This window comes from Podarcis filfolensis, assembly GCF_964270895.1.
Source record: "Podarcis filfolensis genome assembly, chromosome: 4".
Lineage (NCBI taxonomy): Eukaryota > Metazoa > Chordata > Lepidosauria > Squamata > Lacertidae > Podarcis > Podarcis filfolensis.
The window spans coordinates 67,145,629-67,154,577 of NC_139607.1; the positions used below are offsets into that span (position 1 = coordinate 67,145,629).

The 8,949-nt window shown below is 43.8% G+C and overlaps 1 protein-coding gene across 15 annotated transcripts in view; it reads right to left on the bottom strand.

The window, feature by feature from the left end:
* Positions 1–7,555, bottom strand: part of PHLDB2 (pleckstrin homology like domain family B member 2) — a 76,783-nt gene extending 69,228 nt beyond the window's left edge. For 2 of the 15 annotated variants that reach the window (XM_083611472.1, XM_083611470.1), the window contains exon 1: positions 7,288–7,552. The gene's annotated coding sequence lies outside the window, so the exon portion shown is untranslated. Of the gene's footprint in view, positions 1–7,137 lie in introns of all 15 variants that reach the window. The other 13 variants (XM_083611466.1, XM_083611471.1, XM_083611465.1 and 10 more) reach the window with 10 other exon arrangements.
* Between the last annotated feature and the right edge of the window lie 1,394 nt (positions 7,556–8,949).

The following is an 8,949-nucleotide window of genomic DNA, read 5'->3' on the forward strand; positions in this document are numbered from 1 at the left end:
GTTTGACTACTTCATAGCTCCATATGGTCAAAGCATTTTAATAAGAGCAAGAACTACAGCATCAGTGTTGCCAAATGTGAAGTAAACCTCATCAGCGATGGAAGTGGCAAGCAGCAGTTAACATAACATACTGTAATTATCAAGGTACTTATTCAAGAATGTCTGAGTGCTACAGAATGTTAATAAGACAATCCCAGAAGAAACTGCTCTTAGTAGGCAGTAGCCATATATTTCTATAAAATAGTTTCCCTTCAGTTTTCAAGCTCACACCCATTTTCTAAAACTGAAGAACATTTATTCTTATTAATCATGACTTGTAGTCCGTCCTATCTCAGAGGCTTAGAGCACATCTAAAACCAGCACACAGGTTTTATCTACCAAGCACATAAAGCTTTAAAGTAAATTCCACCACTATAAATAGTGATATAAGCCAACCCAAATAATAAGGTCCTCCTACAGTGCTTACAGTATCTAGAAGGTAAGGTAAAGGTAAAGGACTCCTGGATGGTTAAGTCCAGTCAAAGGCGACTATAGGGTTGCGGCGCTCATCTCACTTTCAGGTTGAGGGAGCCAGCGTTTGTCCACAAACAGCTTTCTGGGTCATGTGGCTAGCATGACTAAACAACTTCTGGTGCAACAGAACACTGTGACAGAAACCAGAGTGCATGGAAACGCTGTTTACCTTTCCCGCCACAGTGGGACCTATTTATCTACTTGCACTGGCATGCTTTCAAACTGCTAGGTTGGCAGGAGCTGGGACAGAGCAATAGGAGCTCACTCCATTGAGGGTATTCGAACCGCCAACCTTCTGATCTGCAAGCCCAAGAGGTTCAGTGGTTTAGACCATAGCGCCACCCATGTCCCATCCATCTAGAAGGATAGCTGTGTTAGGTCACATCTTTGCCATACGTTAAATGAATATTTAAAATCCCCAGTGCCACCACCTCTGTATTGTATGGCTTCAGTTCCAAGGTCATAATTTGACCTTGACCCCAGACAGTGATTCAGAAGAGAGGTTTCTGCCCCTAGAGCAGTGGAGAATGAGATGAGTGGTATTACCACGCTCTACTCCGAACCTTTGGCTGCTTGCTATCTTTCAACAAACAGAGCTGGTAACAACAAGTGCAGATATGATCACTAAAGAATCCCACAGGTTATCAACCAGGAAACTCACACATGTATTCAAGGATAACCCCTGTATGCTCACAAAATAAAGATTTTGGTTTATCAATATCTGGACATCAATAGTGTGAGATGGTCCAGAGTGGTCAGAAACTTCCTAACTTAATCTCGAAACAATTGAAGCAAACTGTGTCCCAAAGCTAGAAGCAGGATTGAAAAAAGGACAAGGCAGAATGCCTAGATGCCTAGAACTGTACGCCAACTACATGCTGTAACAATTTCCCCAATTTTCCCACAAAGGAGGAGGCAGAATGAAAATGAGCTTTTTGACATAAAGTAAATATTTCTAACACAGTAGCCAAATGAACCCTGTGTTCAGCAGTTGCAAACTTCCATTCTTTTCATGAACTAAAAATCACCCTTGTTATAAGAGGTCCAGCCTTTCCCATGTATTTTAACCACCCAGGAAGGGCAAGAATTTAGTATGGATAGGACTTCCGGGTTGGCGCCATCGCCGAATGGCGGACTCCCTCCGAGCTCCGGAGGGAGCCGGCTCGGCAGGGGCTGGGTTTTACCGCACCGGCGATGCGGGGACCCTTAGAAACCACGGCCACGGGGGCCGTGGACTTGGAGACTCGGCTAGCACCGCTAGCGCCCTCCCGACTCGTGAAGGAGCCTTTTTAAAGGCTACGGATCGGGTGCCGGGGAGAAGCGTGGTGCTTTGAGTCCTCTGCCATCCCTGCCGAGCGAAGCCGCATGCCATCCGGCGGAGAGCGCTGACTTCTTCCATTGAGAATTTGGACTTTTAACAACAACCCGTGAGTAAATTGGAAATCGGGTTTAAAAGAAGAAAAATTTTTTGGATTTGAGACGAGCGGGGGGGGATCTAAAAAGGAAGTCAGTCCCCCTCCCTATTGTAGACATTTTAAAACAAGGATTGGGAAGCCAAGGCCCAAAAAGAACGGTATCTTTGCTAAAATCAAGAATTCCATGATGGGAAAGTACAAGAATTGTGCTGGAGGAAGAATTGAAGGAGAAGGAAAATGCACCCCCCTCCCTGGGAACCGGGGCGATTGAGGAGTGAGCCTGGTGAAAAGAGCCGGTGATTTTGACAGCTGTCAAAGTAGCTGTCAAAGTCGGAATTTTAAAGAGGATTTTATTACAAGGACCTTGCTGGTCAAATTTGTTACAACTTGATATAATTTGTTAAGACTTGAATACAAAATGGCGAAAATACGGAGAACAATCGGATTTTTGGAAACAAAGTTACAACAACCCCCCTAGAGGAGCTTCGGGACATTACAAAGATGGGCGTAAGCCGGGAAAAATACAACACTTCGGAATTTCACAGAACTGGTTATCTCCTGGGAAAGCTGCAAAACTGAAACTGAATCTCGTCTACAGGGTGTTTAGACTAAAAGGAGACAACAGAATACTTTACTGAAGAAGGAAGGGACTGAACGCAAGTTTTTGTTCCTGAATAACAACAACCCATGTAGAGTTACTAAACTTCTGAATAAGAAAGTTTTAGCAGCGGAACAAGAGGAAGCTGGACTATAACCTTGAAAGAACAATGGGGGGAATTTTATAATTTGACATTTTTAAAGATTTAGGAATTAATTTTTAAAAAGTAATCCTAAAAATGGGAAATAATTCTGCAAGGAGTTGGGGGAAAAATGGGATTGATGGACTTAAGACTTCCAGGCTGGAAACATAGATTGGAGGATAAGGGAAATTAAACCGGGGAAGGGGAGGGAGAATTAGAATCCAAAGGCTTGCAACTATTTTCTGAATTGGTTTTCTTTTTTCTAATATATTTCTTATTTTTTTATACTTTTATTCTGTGTGCTTTTACTTTAATGGGAAAAAAGGGGGACATTGTGGAAAGAAAAGGGGGCGGGCTATGGGGAGAGATTTTTTGCTTTTTTTTATCAAGGGTGTTGCATAAGGTTTGTATAAATTTAAATTTGAACAATGGGGTATATAAATTGTGCTTTAAATCAGAAACAGAACTTGTGGAAACAACAATATGAAAGGGGAATACGGTAGGGGTGGGGGAAGGGGGGAGTCCCAGAAAGTGGATGTTTGAAAATAAGGTTCTGAATGTATCTTCATAATTTCTTTTCTTCTCTTTCTGTATTTTGGAAACTTCAATAAATATTATTTAAAAAAAAAAAAAAAAAAAAAAGAATTTAGTATGGATACTTCCTCTTACCAAGCAATCTGTCAAAGGGGAAACAAACTGAAAATAATCCCAGGACTTTGGTTCAAATATGTTATCAAAGTCAGAATGGAGATTAGCGGATTTTATCTGTAAAGTACCTTCCAAATCCGTTGCAGAAACGACAGATAATTTGACACCCAGGTGGGAAGAAAGAAGTCCACGCAGTACATGCCAAAGTAATATTATCAATCTCTTTATTACAGCCAATGACTGAAGGATGATACTATGCAATGGTGGTGATGAAGATCGTTCCACTGTCATCACATGGTCCTTCTAAAGAACTTTATGCCAAATTGGGTAGAAGTCTTCTGCAACCTTAGCTTTTGACATTTATTTTGTACTTCAGGGCTTCCATTTACCATAGGAAGATCCACTGCTGCTTCAGCGGGAGAAGGAGTTAAGAGTCCATAGCTCCCTTGCTTCAGAGATAATACAAGTCAACATATCTTCCACCCCTGTGGGAGGAGAAAGCCTTAAGAGAGTTCTGGAAACCTAGTACCTTGGAAGTCGAATGGAATCCATTCTGGAACTCCATTCGACTTCCAAAATATTCGGAAACCAAAGTGTGACTTCTGACTGGCTGCAAGAAGCTCCTGCAGCCAATCAGAAGCCATGGAAGCCCCATCAGACGTTCGGCTTCCAAAAATAGTTTGCAAACTGGAACAGTCACTTCTGGGTTTGCGACGTTCAGGAGTCAAAACGTTTGAGAACTAAGCTGTTCAAAAACCAAGATACGACTGTACATCACTTCAATAGAGGTTTAGAGCTGCAACATCTGAATCTTTATGGGTTCTATATTACCTTCCATATTACCTTTTTCAATTTCAGGCAACCTGTTCCCAGGTTAGAATTTCCAGTGAAAATATTATAAGTTCCTAAGTGTTCTCACCAAGTGCATTTTTCATTCTCATTAGATTTCCTGGAATCTCCCAAACCTCACACTGAGCTGTGAAAAGACCTTTGCCAACAGCAGACATTGCCCTTCTTTGTAAGGTCAGTGATCCCTTTGCCTTTTTCTAAAGTTAAATCCATTTTAAAAGCAATGCAAGCTGAATATGCTTTATTTCCCCCTTGATTTTTGAGTGACATTGTCATAAATGCATTAGGCTGCACTGTACAGAGGCCAACCACCACCAACAGGTTTCATTCCACAGTGGTTCTGTGGTTCAGGGAACCACAGCAAGACCAGTCAAACTAAACTATATAGGAGCCTGTACCAGAAGGGCAAACAAGATCCCTTATCAAATAGAAGATGCATCAGTGCAAACTAATTAGAATTAATTATGTCTCATAATTATCAAGAAGGAAAAAGTACAGCAAAGCAAGTTGAAAGCATGCAAACATTAAGTCGATTTCACAGGTTGAAAACCTGCAAATGTCTTTGTTTCAGCAGACTGTTGAGGCTTAAAGGAATAGGGGATCCTATGCTAAACCAATCAGTCGCCACCCATTATTTTATCCCTGCTGGTCCTGGAATATAAATTCAGATTCACACAGCCTCCTTTCCTTCTGCTCAGCCTCTGAAATTGTCTATAATATAGTCAGCATTCTACCCCCTCCAATTGGAAAAGCTATTCATACCTTGACGTTTTTCCTAACTTGAAAACATTTATTCCGTTCCCTAATTTTATGAAGAAGCAACTGCTATATTATGAGCTTTAGAATATTCCGAGGTGCAGGCACAGTCTTAACCTCCCATATAGCTAATCACCATAAGAACCAGAATCTAGATGGTGGCGCTACACTGTAACTTGCTTCCCATAATAGTCAACCAGTCCCAACCAGTTCTCTCATGTCAGATGTTTGACATGACATGAGGTAATAATGTTTGAATTCCAAGGTCTACTCATTGAAGGTGACGCACTTCACCGAATCCCACACCTGCAGAAGACAGCTACTAGAGTATAACTTAATGAAAGTTACTGCTTACATCTATACAACCTATGCACATAGCCTTTATGTTCTGTAAAGAATTTAGCAGTCTTTCTTGTCTTCACAATAGCTTTGAAGTGGGTTTCCATTATTTCTGTTCAAAAGATGATCAGAGATTTACCACACACTGTGGCAACTTTGGATGATACCAGAAGTGCTAACTAGCAAGTGAATGAACTCTCTGTGCTCACATTCTCTCTGCAGTACTTGCACAGAGATGTGCAAGCTGTATGAGTGACCTCCAGTTTTGCACAAGTTTCAGTGGAAGAGCAAAAATGCCAATGCAAGGAACCTGTGCACTCACTTAAGGCAGAGATGGGGACACAGCTCGCCTCCTCCCAGAACACTGGCTATGCTACCTGGAGTCTAACAACATCCAGTGGGCCAGAGATTCCCCATGCCTGACATAAGGGTAGCACTGATTGTATTATCCAAAGACATTCTGTGTTTTTGACACAACTGAGACTTAAACTCCAGTCCAGAAGATCACAGTTCAGCAACCTATGCCAGGCAGAGCCAACACATTGTTCTCCAGGTGTTGAACTTCAGCTCCCATCATTCCTGGCCATTCACCCCATACTGGCTTGGGCTGATGGGAGATAGAATCCAGTAACATTGGAAAGACCTTATGTTGGCTACCATTCAGTCTATGTACTGGACCAAACTGCGGTGAAGGGGCTATCCATCTCTTGACCACCCTGATTGTGAGTTCAGCATGTTACACTTTGATCACAAAAATGACAGAGTCTAGTGACATCTTAGAGAAAACTTGATTCAGCATTTCATAAGCATTTCTGGGTAAATTATCCTACAGATTTAAAATACATGAATAGTCTACCATGACTAGCACTTTGTGTGTCTGACGAGTCCGCAAAAGCTTATGCCACAATAAATCTGTTAGTCTTTAAGACACCACAAGACGTCTCTCTCTCTCTCTCTCTTTGTGTGTGTGTGTTTGCTGTAACAGACAAACACAGCTATCATTTTCCAGGCTCAAGTTCTGGATTATGTGATCTGAAGCACATGTTTCAACTTCTGTCCTGTGCTCTCCTGACAACAACCAATGAACTTTGCTTGAATAAGAGCAGTAAAATCACATCTTCATTTGCTTAGAAAAACTCTACGCAAAACTGAGGAGAGCATCACCAAACAGATCCTATTTGTGAATGCACAGATGAAGTCTTTGGGCTTATTAAGAGAAAGAGAGAGAGAGAACAGAACACAAAAAGCTTCCTTTAAGAGACATTTTTAAAGGGCAACAATCATCTGGGATAACATACAAAAGAGGGAAACCCTACAGGAGGAAACAGCAAGTGGGTGAGAGGAAACTGCCTAGCTGTGTTTGTACAAAGTCTCTTTCAAGGCAAGCACTAATCCTTCAGCTACAGCGGGTTCCTAACCAAAGCTTTGCTGAACGATTCTCAGCGGAAGGGAACAGTTTACATTAAGTCAACAGTGCCCTGGACTTTCAAAAAAACAAAACAAATGCTGTGCTGTCCCCGTTTCTTCTCAGCAGAGGCTTTTAGCCTAATCTAAGCAAGCCCATTAGCAGAAATTTGTAGAAGTTGAAAAACAAACGCGCCACAGTTTGCAAAAGCAAAAAGCCCCGCAAGATTAAAATGCATGCAAAGCGACCAGTAAATCTTCCCCCATGAAAGACAAAACAAATCTGTCTGCCACGGAGCATAAAAGAGCAGGGAGTCCTAGTGGGCAACAGAGACAGGTTTTGGGTTGTTAAGTAGGTGCCTTTTCCGGAGATGCCCTCCAAAATTCATTCCCTCCAAAAACAAAACTTCAGGGCAAAGTTTACAATCCTCTCCTGGGTTTTGTTTAGCTTCCGGACGGAGAGACGGACTTGCCTTTCTCAAGCAGCGCTCCCTGCCCGGCACACAAGCTGCCTGGTGCGCGCTTTCTGCGCTCCTTCTCCCCGCATGTTGCGCGCTCCGGCGCGCAGATACCCAAAACGCGCGCGGGACAAAAGCAGTTGCTCCAGGCAGCGCCTCACTCACCTCCTGGCGCTGCTGCCTTTTGTGCATCCTTCGCTTTCCCCAGCCACTCCGGAGACTCCCATCGCGGGCGCCTTACCAAGAGAGACACCCCCCCTCCCGCCTCCTTCCTCAGCCCGACAGGATCCTCCTCCTCCTCCTCCTGCTGCTCCTATTCCTCCCCGCGCAGCCGAAGCCAGTCCCGCCCATTAGGGTATCCAAGCTCCAGCCGAAAAGCACCGCCACACAAGCTCTCACACACCCCTCCCGGCTACAATGGTTCGTTCCCTCCGGGATAACAGGGAGAGGGAAGGATCGAAAGAGGAGGGGTGCGAGGGACGCGCGCAGAGTCAGGAAGAAAGAGGATTTTTCCGAGCACTGGAAAGCTAACGAGCTGGGAGAAAGGGGAAAGGAGTGGGGGGGGGGACTTCCAAATACTTCGCTCTGCATGTGATTGCACTTTGGCCCCCAAAGGTTTAGGATCAGTGGCTGTCTCTCAGCCTATCCTACCTGGCAGGGTTATTGGGAGGATAAAGCGGAGAGGGAACAACCACCTGCACTATCTTGAGCTCCTTGGAGAAAAGTTGGAATAAAGATGCAATACGAATAATAAACTGCAGTTTATTTAGGAAGGAGGTCCGTTGAAGTCAGTGGGATTTTCTTCTGAGTGGACATTTATTGGCTGCGGTTGTAAATCCGTTATGTCTTTAGAAGACTCGGTTTGGAGAAGAAATTCAGGTTGGCCTTCTAGAATCCAGTTCTGGAAAAGAAAGCTTGTATTTTGGGAACAAGGTGAAATCCCCCCTTGAGGCTCTTGGGAAGTAGATTTCAGTGACTACCCACTTTAGGACAGGATGGGGGCAGAAAGCCAATGTGCCACTCAGCATTGCAGGGGGTTAGACTAGATGACCCTTGGCGTCCCTTCCAACTCTGCAATTCAATGAAAGCAAGATGAGCAGGAAGGCATCCAAAAGCAGCAGGGCTGGATTGTCACTTTTTAAAAAATAAGGGTTGGATCCAGACCTGTTCATACTTGGAGTAGCCCAATTAAAATCAGTGAGGCTTAAATTAGTGGGGTTTACTTCCAAGAAAGTGTGTCTGCTGTCCTAAACACACTTAACCTGAATGAGGCTGCAATTCTAACCCCAATTACCTGGGAGTAAGAATGCCCATTGGCATGGTTAGGCTTACAGTGTAAATCTGAATCTGACCTATTACCATCTAAAGAGGAAGGCCACATAAAAGCATTAGCTCTGGAGTGCAAAATTATGTCATTGCACTACTGGTGCCACACTTCCTACTCTCTCCCTTGGCTGACTTGTAGGGCGCAAGTTCCTCACTGCTGCTGGAGAGCACATTGCAGATAGAGCCTTTGCAGGCTAAAGTCCTGGATTGCAGCAATACAATTCCCCCTTTCCAGGACTACTCCCCGTGACATCATGCTAGGAGCAATGTGCCTGGAGCACTTTAGGGGAGCTGGTTGAGAAATCTCTTGTAAAACTTTGCACAGATTTTCTGCAAAAGGGCAGGCTGTCGGGGAACAACAAATAGTTATTCATCATGAGTCAGCTTCCTATCTGTGACATCAGCAAGAAAAATAGGAGGAGAGCCAGAAAGAGGGGAGGGGAGGGAAAGGAGTCTAGTCTCAGAAGACTCCCCCTTCTCCTTCTCCTCCTCCTGTCCAGA